The sequence below is a fragment of the Lonchura striata genome, chromosome 2 (genome assembly GCF_050655825.1).
Source record: "Lonchura striata isolate lonStrDom1 chromosome 2, ASM5065582v1, whole genome shotgun sequence".
Lineage (NCBI taxonomy): Eukaryota > Metazoa > Chordata > Aves > Passeriformes > Estrildidae > Lonchura > Lonchura striata.
Genome location: NC_140704.1, coordinates 50,174,278 through 50,186,967, shown reverse-complemented (window position 1 = coordinate 50,186,967; position 12,690 = coordinate 50,174,278). Strand labels below are relative to the sequence as shown.

General features: G+C 35.3%; 1 protein-coding gene across 5 annotated transcripts in view; it reads left to right on the top strand.

Annotated features, from left to right (window-relative positions):
* Positions 1-12,690, top strand: part of CNTNAP2 (contactin associated protein 2) — a 1,072,692-nt gene that overhangs the window by 674,229 nt on the left and 385,773 nt on the right. The window lies entirely within an intron of this gene.

Genomic DNA, 12,690 nt, shown 5'->3' with positions numbered 1-12,690 from the left:
TATTTCTTTTTATAACACATAATGTACATCCAAATATTTCATATAATGCCATGTGCCACATAACAGTTATATGTAGTGGTGTTTATTATATATATGTATATATATATATATATATATATATATATATATATATATACATACATCTGTATTCATAATGGAGTTTGGCATAAATAACAGTGTTTTATCTGTGCTTACATATGTATGTCTATTTTCTTTATATAAGGGAATATATTCTCAGTCTGATTCTCTCGTCTACCACCTTGGGCACTGATATCATACTCATAAAAGTTAAAACTGTATGTCTTATTTTTATGCTTTCTAAGCACAGGAAGATTGTGTTGCAAGCAGAGTAGCAGTTATATAGTCCCAGGAAATTAGAATACTACCCAGAGAAGTTTCTTAGGATTGGCTTAATTTTTTTCAATTATTAGGATGTAATCAAGTTTATTGAAAGTTTATTTTTCTTTACTTTTCACTTTAGAACAAACCCCTTGGCTGAGAAGTAACAATGCCAAGTTTTAGATCTGATTGGATTTTCATGGCTGTCTTATTAACATATGCAGATAAGAGTTTATAAGCACTTCTGCTACAATATGGCATTATATATAACATTTTTATGTGAATTTCTTTTAAGGAATGCCAGTACCATGTGTGCTATATATGAACTCAATTTCACTTCCTTTGAAAGGAGAAGATCCTTGTGGCTTGTCATAGTGGGATCCTCTTGCTTTTTTAAACTAGTTTGGATCTGAATCATAAAGGCTTCAGTCGTCATCATCATCAACATGGAAACTGCTTTAATAGCCACACTTCAGTAAAGACCCCCACTGGGCAAAAAGAGTTGCTGTCACATTGAACTATTCTTACTGCAGGCTTCAGCCATTTGGCTCAGGGGACAAAAGGTGAAGTTGTAAATGGTGGTGTTTTTCATCATTAGCCAGAGTGGTTAGTAAGGAGGGGAGAGTTTTCTTGGTAACAAATAACAAAAGTTACTGAGGGTTTATTGAGTTTTTAGGTTGCACCTGCCTGAGGGTGACTGCTTCCAAAGTCACAGGTTCTGCCGAGATAAATTCTGGCCTGACATGGAAAAGGTTTCTACATTTTATTTCCAGCAGTTTTTAAAAATGTGAGAAGAATAGTGATGTTAGAGTATTCCACTTGTACTTGGGAGATACAAGTGTTTAACCAGTCTCTTTTTATTTGTCCTCCCCTCCTCTCATGAGCATTTATTTTTATTGCACAGATTGCAAGCTGAGATCTAATTACAGGGGAACACCAAAGCTAAGGAACATTCTCTTTTTACCAGTAGTTAAATAGTATAAATTCATATAATTTCGTGCAGGTATGTATAATTATAGGCAGTTAAAATGCTACTGAGGAAAAAAAAATAATCATCCCTATTTCTGTCTTTAATTACCTATAATTGCGTTAGCAATGGAAGTTGCATTGTTGTCACAGTGATCCACATGTTTCATTGCTTGTGACAGCACAGGTCCCTTCTCACCTCCTTTACTTAATGTTAATAACCTAACATTGTGGTACAGTCCAGATGGAACTGTTGTACTTTCAGATTTAAGCACAGGACACGGAACAGGAATTATCCACAACTAATTTATCCTGGCAGTCTCAGTTAATTCCAAAGATTTTCTGACTTTATCATGGCTAGAATTATGGATTTTAATCACAGAATCACAATGAGGGAATACTAAAATGATTTCAAAATATAGTGTCAAATCTGCCATTGGAAATTATGCAGCACATAAGCCAATTTTAATGAAAATTTCTGTGTTTTGTGTGAAAAAATGACGGGGGGAATGAAAGTTTTTCATGTGTCTGTTTCTGGTGTTTTATGAGTGTGTAAACAGTGTGATTCTCTCTGTAACACAGTGAGATGAATTGGATGCCAGTTTTTGAGAATAATTTCACATTAAAGATTAATTTAAGTAATCAGATACGTGCAGCAGAACATTTCTGGGTGATTATTACTTACCTGCTGCGTGAATACACTCTGTATGACTGAGTGCCAGCATCCAGCTTTAATCCCATACAGCCACAGTCTGTCAACTGATTTTTGATTGCCAATCAAAGTTTGAAATAATTAATCCAAATAACAGAACACAGCAAGCATATTGGTACATAAATATAGCCACAATGTAACTGGCAGCATGACAGAGCTTCTTTGGAGTTAAAAATCATCATGCCAAATAGTATTAAAGTTCTTCATTTCTGAATCTATACACAGGTTTAAGATTCTGCCCTTACTTGCTGCTCTTTCCCTCCCTCTGCCAGTTCAGTGGTTAAATAGACAGACAGACAGATGTCATCCAGCAGCACTCTGCATGAGGAACAGATGATTTAACAATGTCCTGACTGGAAGCAAAACCTGCTTTGCAGTTGAGTTTTTCCAACACAGATTCACAAAAAGGAAGTTATGTAGGACTGGGGAAGGGCTGAAACTATACCATGGCTTCAGCCTGCAGATATTCCTGGCCATATGGCTGGAAGGCACTTCCCACACATGCCATGTCCCTCTCCTCCCCACATCTCTTTGTCAAATACAAGCTTTTTATGTGAAAATGGAGGTGAAAGCTGCCTTTCAATGAGAGATATTCATGTACATTTACATAATAACATATCTCAGTCCAGAAAGATGACTTTGTAGGCAGAAATTATGCCTCAGATGACAATGCTTTTAATACCGTGTATTATGTCTATTATGTACCAGAGTACACAGCGACAACTGCCATGTTATTAATACAGATCAGTAGATAGATAGGAGGTGAAAAATTTTACAAAGCTAACCACAAAATAGGAATAGTTAAATTAGCTTTCTTTTTGAAGTATATCTTAGTTTTTTGCTATACTTTTTGCTATGAAAAAAATCTCTATTCTCAAAATAGGGGATGGGGGGGAACATTGTAAAAATCAGGGAAAAGAAAGCATGACAAATATTAAAAATTGAATAAACTGGGTTTTTTCATGTGTTAACAAACCTTGCCCTTGCACAGAGCTGGAAATATTTTAATAACTTGCAAAATTTAACAGAGTCTATGCAGTACTTTGCTATCATCAAGAACTTGACTGAACCTTCCAGCTGTCATTAGTTAGAATTGGACTCCCCAAGACAACAGAAAGACAGAATAAAATGGTGATCAGATCATGGAAGTGTAAAATAAAAAAAATTAAAAACAAACAAACAAACAAAAAAAACCCCAAAACACCAACACTGTTAATTAATATAATAGAGTAATCAGTAACTCTTTAAACAAGTTGGAATGGTTTGAGATGCAGATGATTTGAATGCTATTTTATTGCCTTTGCCATGTTGTTTTGGTTTTTTTTTTTCACTTTATCCTATTTTACACAGGTCACAATAATCAATAACATCCTTATAAGACTCTTTCAAGTAACTGTGTAGGTTGTACATCATCTTGTAGCTGGATTCCTGAACATTTTCAAATCTCATAAAATCCTCAGGTTCTTTTGTTCTTTGTCTTATATTTAGTCCTATATAAGCTCAGCACAGAGAGAAAAGAAAAAAGCTTTCCTTTTAACTCTAAGGAATACTAATATCTTTCTTTATTACTATTATTTTAAAATGTAGGGTACCAAAATAATTTTCTTGATAAAGTGGGTTATGTGTTCATGAAAAACACTTGTTCATGCTACAAGAAGAACTAAATAAACATTTAGGTATGCTTCAGAGGAGATGTAATGCAGAGCTCTGCATAACTTGACAGATAATAGAGGTAGCCTCTAAGCTGCAGGATTCTTTTTCTCCACAGTCTGAAAGAAAGGTAACAGCAAGGGGGTTTGTTCTTAGGAGGCAAGTAGGAGAGAATGCATCATTGTCACCCAGCAGCTGTGGATGGTCACCAAGGGCAGGGACAGCACGCTGGGGCCCCTGGCACAATGACTGCCTTGGGGCCAGCACCCCAAAGATCCTCCTATGAAGATGCTGGGTGAAGGATGAGGCTGCTGTAAGTGGAATTGTGAATGGAGCATGCTGCCACCCTTTTGGCACAGTGCCACCATCCTGCAACACAGCAGTCACAATGCCCTGGAATAGGATAAAAGGGAGCACCCTCCCATCTCCCACTGCTGTAGTTGGCCTTAAATCAACTGGAATACATCAGAGAGAAGTCCTTGAAGAACTGGTAGAATCACTTGAAGCTGAGGAAGGAGAACTGAAGACAGGACAGGTCTTCTGGAGATGCTCCACTGCAAAACCAATTCCTAGCAGGGTCCTTCAAAGCTCATCTGAGGGATTGAAATCTTTTTTCAGCTGGATAGCCATGGCAAAGGGAATGTACAAAGGGAATGTACTTAAGGAGTACTCCAGAACTCTTTGTCCTCATACTCATGTGGAGCCAGGGGCAGCAGTCATAAGAAAAGAGGTGAAGGAGTGTTGCAAGAGATCCCAGTGCTTGGAGCACACATTAGCGCCCTGCCAGGTGCAGGAAGGATTCTTGTTCCCAAGGTGGATCGGGCCAAGGGCATTTGCTCATTCTTGGAAGACTCAGACATGGACCCAGGTGGAGCAGAATAGAAGTCAGGCTTCTGGGAGGTATGCCCACCATGTGGGAGGAGGAAGCAGGGCTTGTATAGTTCAGGGAATAGCTGATTACCACCTTTGGGGTCAGGAAGGAATTTTCCACTAGGGAAGATTGGCACTGGCCCTTGGCAGGTTTTTGCCTTCCTCTGCAGCATCAAGCATGCAATGTTAAGGTTTTCTCCAAGGGCACTCTTGGCCAGGTTGCTCCTACTGCTCATGCCCCATGAAGATGAGCAGCCTCTTGTCCCCTACAGCACCTTCTGCCTTCCTTTGCAGCACTGAGCACAGCCCTTGGACTCCTTTGGGCCATTGTGACCAGGTGCCTGCTGCCCCCATGCCTCCGATCTGGTGGTAGGAAGCTTTCCAAAATTCCAGGGGTGGCTCCCTTGGATTGCTTCTTGTCCTCAGTGACACTGAGCATGGCCCTTGTCAGGGCTCCTCAGGGTCCATGTGGCTCTGTTCCTGCCTACTACATTGCACCTCCAAGGCACCACTTGTGCCCTGGATCTTCCTGGCTGTCTTCCAGCCCCTTCAACCTCTCCATTGCCCTTCTTGGGATGCATTCAAGTACTTTAGCATTGTTTTTTAGAAGGTGAGACCACAGTTACAGGGGTTCCTGCCATCAAGGCACACACCTGATAATGTTCACTAATCTGGTAATATTAGCAGAGAAAGGATTTGAAGAAAAGTTGATAATACTGGAAAACTTATATAATATTATTTAAATAATGTTGCAAGTTGTTTTGGCAAAACCATTCCTTTTTTTTTTTTGCTGTCTGCTACAACATGACTAATATAGGAACAGATTAATAAAACGTAGTAATCTATAATTTATAAAAGTTGTGAGCAAAATTTTTGTGTGGAAATTAATTTTCTGGGTTTTCTTACATGCATTAGTTTGCTCAGGGGACTTGATTGAATGTGCAGCTTGTATTACATTCATATGTAATTATTATTTTATTCTCATTCTCCTGTGGGGAAGATGAGAGCACTGAGCAAACATCCAGAAAGCTCTCCCTTGGACATGAAATTTATACTCTCCCATGATTAGATGCTAAATATTTACCTGATCCCATAATAAAACTGTTGAAACTAGCTCCTTGGTAACTCAACTGAGTTCTGAAGTCAAACTGCTTTGATGACTCTGTCAAGTTATTAATCACTTATTGCTCCTCATCAGCTCATAACTGAAAAAGTTAATAAATTATGCAGATTGCTTATTTTTATGCGATTAAGATATCTTCTCCTGGATGAGCAGTGCTGCTATTCTTAATGAAACTGTCTCTATACATTCATTCTCCAAAACAAAGGAAACCAGGTTGTTGTTTCAATTTTAAAGTTTACAAAAAATTCAATCAGTGCAAAGTTTCAGGAACTGTCTATATTACTACTAATCTTTAAATAAGACTAAAATTGCATCATCCTCTCATTTGCATTTTTTAACTATGAATCTCTCAGATATGAATATCAATACTTCTACTATTTTTTCCCAGTAAAAGAAAGTGGATAATCATTATCCAAACAAGTAGACTGTCTGTCTACTACTGACTGTAATAGATTTGATTATATTCTATAATTAGTAGGCATGATAATATTTTATATGTATGACGTAATGTTGTAATTAGTAATATTGTCATATGGTATAAATATTTTCCAGATACTAGAAAAAATTCTTGTAGGCATTTTCTTTCTGTATGGTACAATTACAATTATAACCAGTTTTATGACTGCAGCTCTGAATTTGTAATCTGTTATCAAGTTATAAGTAAATTTAACCCATTCATTAGAAGTATGTGCATCTGTAGGACAGCCAGTTCTGTTGGATTACTAGAATTTTTCTGGATATGTTATGAAAAAGTTAAACCATAGAATAACTGTTTCATAATCAGGCAATATCTTTCAGTAGTAACAATTTTGAACAAATGTCTCTCTTACTAAAATGTTTGGTCCATCTCTTATTCGTATAGGCAAGCAATAAAGTCTCCAAAATAAGTAGTTTATTTTGCATAAAACATTGCTACAAATAAGTATAGCTCTTTCTGATGGAGCCTGACTTATAGCAGAAATTGCTTGACTGTACAGTTCCTGCTGGATTTACATTCTTTCTTTTTTTTTTTTTTAAGAAATCATTATAATTTTAAAATGAGCATATTGAACTCATGGAGAATATTCACACTGGTGAGAGCCTAAAGAAATAGAGTTATAAGTCTAATGGATTATAAATGGTCTTGTAGTGGTTACAGGCTGCTCTTTAAAACATGAAAAAAAAGAGATTACTGTGCCATCATTGGAAATCGTAACAGAAATAATGTCTAGATATGTGCATTAGGCTTAATACTGTCTCTGTATCTATCCAGCTTCCTTTTCTCAAAAAGAAGTGCTTATTTCAGTATTTCTGATGGTAATGAGTGTTTGCTAGTGATTAGGCTCTATCAGAAAATGACTATCCATTGAGGAAGATGTTATTTCCTGTTCAATATCATATTTTCCCAGATCTTTTGCAGAACAATACACTGTCACATGAAAGTAAATAAATGTGATCAAATTAATTTCTGCTACTAGCACATCAGATACAACGGGTTCACCTTATTTGTTTTATGCTTGTCTCTAGCCAGCAATATTAAGTTCCTGAGTATGCCAGTATTTCTGTGGTGTTTCTCATGATCTCTTCCTTTAAAGAAAATGCAGCTAGACAAAGGTTAAGTCCTAGATTCTTTACAGTATTTACATGTACTAATGCTCCCTAAGCTTTGTGGCTCCGTCAAGAGGGAAGGACTTGAATTCTGTGTAGCCTAAATAAGCAGAAATAAGCATCGAGGAATGGGACTAACCACAAAGTACTGAGCAAGGTATTGAGATGAATGTTGGCAGAATTTTATGCCCTAGAAATATCTCAAATGAGAACATACATGTATGTCATAATAAGGGGAGAACTTAACACACAATCCTTGTATTGTACTTCAGCACGTGACAGGGGATGCAGAAGGGTTTGACAGCAAAGGGAGTGAAGAGAGGTTCAGTTTTTCTCTTGCTTCTTATGCAAACTTTAGGTGGTGATGCAGACAGATGGTGTTCTTCCGTATAACTTTCTCTGTTGGCACATAAGTAGTTTTGGGGCCACATGGTGGTTGACCAAGATGACACATAAACATTGCGGCTGACCACAGATTTGAACTCTGCCTCTCCAGCTCCACATCAAAACTATTTTCCAGATAAATTGGTCTTCCTTCCTACATTATGTTGGATAGATTTAAAGCTAATGCACAAAAAGTTTATGATGCATTTTAGTATTTATAAATCTGCAGATTTCTGTTGTGCATCAAATTAAAAGCAGGTGGCAATTCTTGATGAGAAATTGAGTTAAAACATAACCAGATTTCTTCTAAGAAATTGGAAAGAACAAAAGTCCTTGGAGGAATATGTGTCAGATGCTACTTGCTTAATCCTTTATATCTTCTTGGAAGGATAGTTTAAATGAACTAACTAATATAAGTTTTCAGTAAACAGGTCTTCATTCACTCCCTGTAAATGTCACCAGTAGATTAGATTATATTAGCTGTTTTTAAAAAGGTTGGTGCAGAAAGGAAATGAATATTGACTAGAGATCTAGATTAGGAGAGATATGAAGAGAACTTCACCAGAAGTAAAATATTTAATCTGTGCAGTAACTATGCTCTATTTTTCCTGTTGTAATATTAAAAAAAAAAATTAAAATTAAATTAAGGCAGAGCCTTACCTGAGTGATCCCAAAAGTAAAATTATTTTTACAGGACATGTTAATTTAGAGGAATGTTTAATGGTGTAATACTTCATTTATAACTGTAGAATAAATATATCTTATATTTACCATTTCTAAGCATTTTTAGCAATGAAGTATATCACCAAAAAAAAAAGTCATAGCTATAACATTTTTTTCCAGAATTTTATATAAAATCTATACTTGTGTATTTGCAACAAAATTTTTACTTGCATTTAGTTCTTTCAATTTCTGTTATTAAAAAAATCACACTTTTGGGGAATAAGATTACATTCCGTGGAACTTTATTATAAAGCAGTAATGAAAATATAAAGATGGAAATATGCCTATTCCTACCCAAGCCATTCTGAAGTTCTTTGGTTATTTGGCTATGGTTTTAGCTGTTTCATCAGAGCTCTAAAGTTGTTAATTAAAATAACATTCTGATGCACCAGTAAAATTGGCCATTCTGTTATTATGAGAGATTAAGAAATTCAGACATTTTATGACAAATAAAGCTATATTAAATAATGTATATAATGAGATATATAAACAAGATAATTATTTATTAGAAGATTCTCAGTGAAGCCAAAGCCAGTTTGATTGCTTAGCACCTCTGGAATTCCTCCTATGTGTGCTTATGTGTTCAAGTGAGTGTCCCTCACCTGTGGTGAGGTCCCAGATAGGTGACCAATGTTCAGACAGGCAGCAGAAGAAGCAGACTAACATACAAGGTTTCTCATGTTCTCCTTTCCAACTTAGCTGATAGTGGTAGGAGAAACAGCTTTGATTCTGTCTCAGAGAACATATCCAGACAGAAATGTCTGCCTGGTCAAGCTCTATTAATTAGCTGACCTTTGTTAATTGCCTAAATATTGCTTAGGAGAATATAAAAGCCCTGCAGCAATATCTTTCAGGCCAGCTTCTGCCCACAGCCTGTCAGATGGACTTAATATTGCTAAGTGTGTGTACCCTATACTAACTTGCACACCAATTTTGCAAAATTTGGTATATTTATTCAAAACAATGTATAAATTAGCCAAATCAGAAGCCAATAAAAAAAACCAAAAAAAAAAAAAAAAACCCAAAAAAACTATGCAGCTAATTTGTTATTAGGTTTAAGGCAAGTGAGGGAGATAAACTATCATAGTCTATTTTCTGATTTCTAGAAAAAGCATACACATGATGCCTACACATTTTACATTGGCAGAGGGCTTTTTTTTCAGTGGAATACTCATTAAATTTATGCATTTTTCTTATTAGAAACAATTCTGGTGAATAAGAAATTCAGTGTTCCAATGCCAATAAGTACAACACTTTTCCCCTGGGGGAGTTGGAGAACAGATTTTAATCCCATAGTATAAATAAGTGCTTAGATATGAAAACATTGTGTGTTTGTAATTGTACCTAGGATTCAAAAGCCTTTACAATTGCCTGCAAGGACCCTTGGATCAAGAATTTACATCAAACTGACATGATATAACAACATCAGACAATTTCTCTAGGGTATTATAGGTGTCTGACCTATGGAGATAATTTTGTGCCTTGGAAAAAAATTTTTATTGCTGATTCTTATTTCTTAGAAAGATAACTGTTGTTTGTACATTTGTTGCATTTATCTGCTGCTATGCATTCTGCCAATAACATCTCTTTTTTTCTGTCATTATTAAATTTCATTTTCATTTTCTTTCATTGTTAAGACAGCTACAGTACAGTAGGTAATTTGACTTCAACTTTCTATTTTGGCAAAAAATAGTTACTCTATCAGCCAGATTTTTTTATTTTTTTTTTATCTAAGTAGAAGCTTTCATTGGTCCTTCTTGCAATTTTTCATGTCACAACATTGCGATTGTTGTGATTAATCTGTATGATCCTGTATGGATTTCATATAATCAGTGTTAGCTTTTGTAGATCGTTGTTCAGAGATTGATTCAAACAAGTTTGTAGAAGGATTTATTTGGTTTATTTATATCTGTTCATCTTTATTTTCTCACAGATTTACATGGTCATTTCTAAGGCAACATTGTGAAATGTGATTCAGAAATATTGACTCAACTGTGATTGATAGATTAACTACTGCTTACTAGACTAATTGCAGGGGAAATGTGTTCAGAGTTTTTGAGAAGAATTGGTACATAATATGTAATATAGTTTGATTTTTAAAGTTTAAATCATTAAATAGGCTGTGCATTAAAAGCATTATATGGAAAGTTATCATCTAAAAGGAAGATTTATTCCACATTGAAATACCATGCAAAATTTTCATTACTTTGTTCATTTCAGACAGTTAATGAACAAGTAAACAAAGGAAATTAATCCTAAATAAATATAGAACAAGTCACCAGTGACGTGAGTCAAATAACAATGCTATCTTACTCTCAGTGCTCATTCCATTCAGCCTCACAGTTTTTAAGGGCTTCTAATTTTTTCACTTAAGATTTGCTTCCTGTGTAAGGATGTTGCTGATCCATCCTCTTGGATTTCTATTAAATGCTGAATTCCTTCAAGATCAAATTCCTAAAACTTAGGGGACTGAAAAGTTTTCTAGACATTTTAAAGATGGTGGTGCTATTCAATTTGTACACAAGCACAAGGAAAGCCTTTGATACACCTAATCTATTAAAATCCTATTCTTCAAAACAAAGCTGGAAATTCACGGTCAGTTTTAGTGAAGGTAGTTGTTATTTTCACCCATCTTTTCACTTTTCTAGTAAAAACCTACATCAACCTACAGAGAATTCTGGGGGGAAGATGAAATCCAACTCCTATGTTTCTTTTCACTTCAACATGAAAGGCAATATGTGCTCTTTCTCTCTTTTTTATCAAGGGGTTGATCTGCCTTTTCAATAGCACAATTTCTGCACCTTTTACAGTGCTGTACACCTTTGTTCTAACATTCCCCTGTGGTTGCTCAATAAAATCCAGACAGACACTAACTTGGTGCTATTACACAAACTGACCGCAAAATCATTAACTCAACAAACAAAATTACTCTTTTCTCAGATTAAACACTATTCATTGTAGAATTTACTGATGTTTCTTTCTCCTTTCTAAAGGTCTAGTTACTTTTAAAATTATATTTTGTACTAATACTATGAAAAGATCTCTCCTGCATGGTATGGTGCACATTGTATTAAAGTTACTCATCTGAAGCAATGCTCAAGGGGCCAGTAGTTATATTATCTGTTCTTTTATTAATATCTGATTCTTTGATTTGGGACCTCCACAAATAATAACAAGTTTTTCAGTATACTGTCTTTCCTCTGGTGGTTTCTTATTTTCACTCAAGATCAATCATATCATCAAAGGTTAACTACTCCAGTGTTTAGTCAGATAACCTCCCTAACATTTATTTTGCATGTTTAGTATTGACAGCACTTACCTGGGCTTCTCTTGCCATTTTTTAATACTTTCACGTTGGTGGTTGTCAGCATGTTTCAACTTTCTCATGTTTCACTGGCAATATGAACATTAGTCAGAAAATGGCAAAAAATAAATTATGACTTTAACTCTGCAGCTGTATCTCACTCTTCTTCATCTGCTTATATAGTAGCGACCTTGTGCATCTTATTTATACAGTCTTACTTTTGCTGTTCTGAAAACCTTCATTTTATTGTTGTTGTCTCCTAGAAATGCCTTTATATCTGTCTTACTAGCTTCCTTTCAAATTTTGTAGAATATATTCTTCTCCATCTCTCATAACTTAATGTTGTTCTCTCTGCTATTGTTTGTTATTTGACTGTGTAGCTATTATTTATCTCTGTGGTACATTTCATAATGCACTTTGTAAGAAATGTGCTCCACAAAGTATAGTTGCATTGTATCATTTCATAAAAGTACACAGTAGTTTCAGTAGTTTTCTTTGAACAGTATAATTATGTTTTTAAAGAAGTAAAGTTCCTGATTTAAGTGTATAATGCTAGTATTTGATGTTAGAAATACATTTGAGCACACTTGTCCTTGAAAAATACGCTTTCTTGTTTTTTAATGCTACCAGTCACTTTAATGTATTATTTAAACCTAACAGATGTATACCTATGGGCTCATTTATTTTATCCTACCAAAGTACAAGCAGTCAAGGAAAATGTAGTTGCTAATCGCTCTAATGTGAAATACTTTTTGAAAAGTCTGTGGCATTATTAAAATAGGTAATTCATTATCCTAGAATATGAGAGAAAGGAAAAGAAAGAAGAGAAAGAGAAAAAGAAAGAAAGAGAAAGAGAAAGAGAAAGAGAAAGAGAAAGAGAAAGAGAAAGAGAAAGAGAAAGAGAAAGAGAAAGAGAAAGAGAAAGAGAAAGAGAGAGAAAGAGAAAGAGAAAGAGAAAGAGAAAGAGAAAGAGAAAGAGAAAGAGAAAGAGAAAGAGAAAGAGAAAGAGAAAGAGAAAGAGAAAGAGAAAGA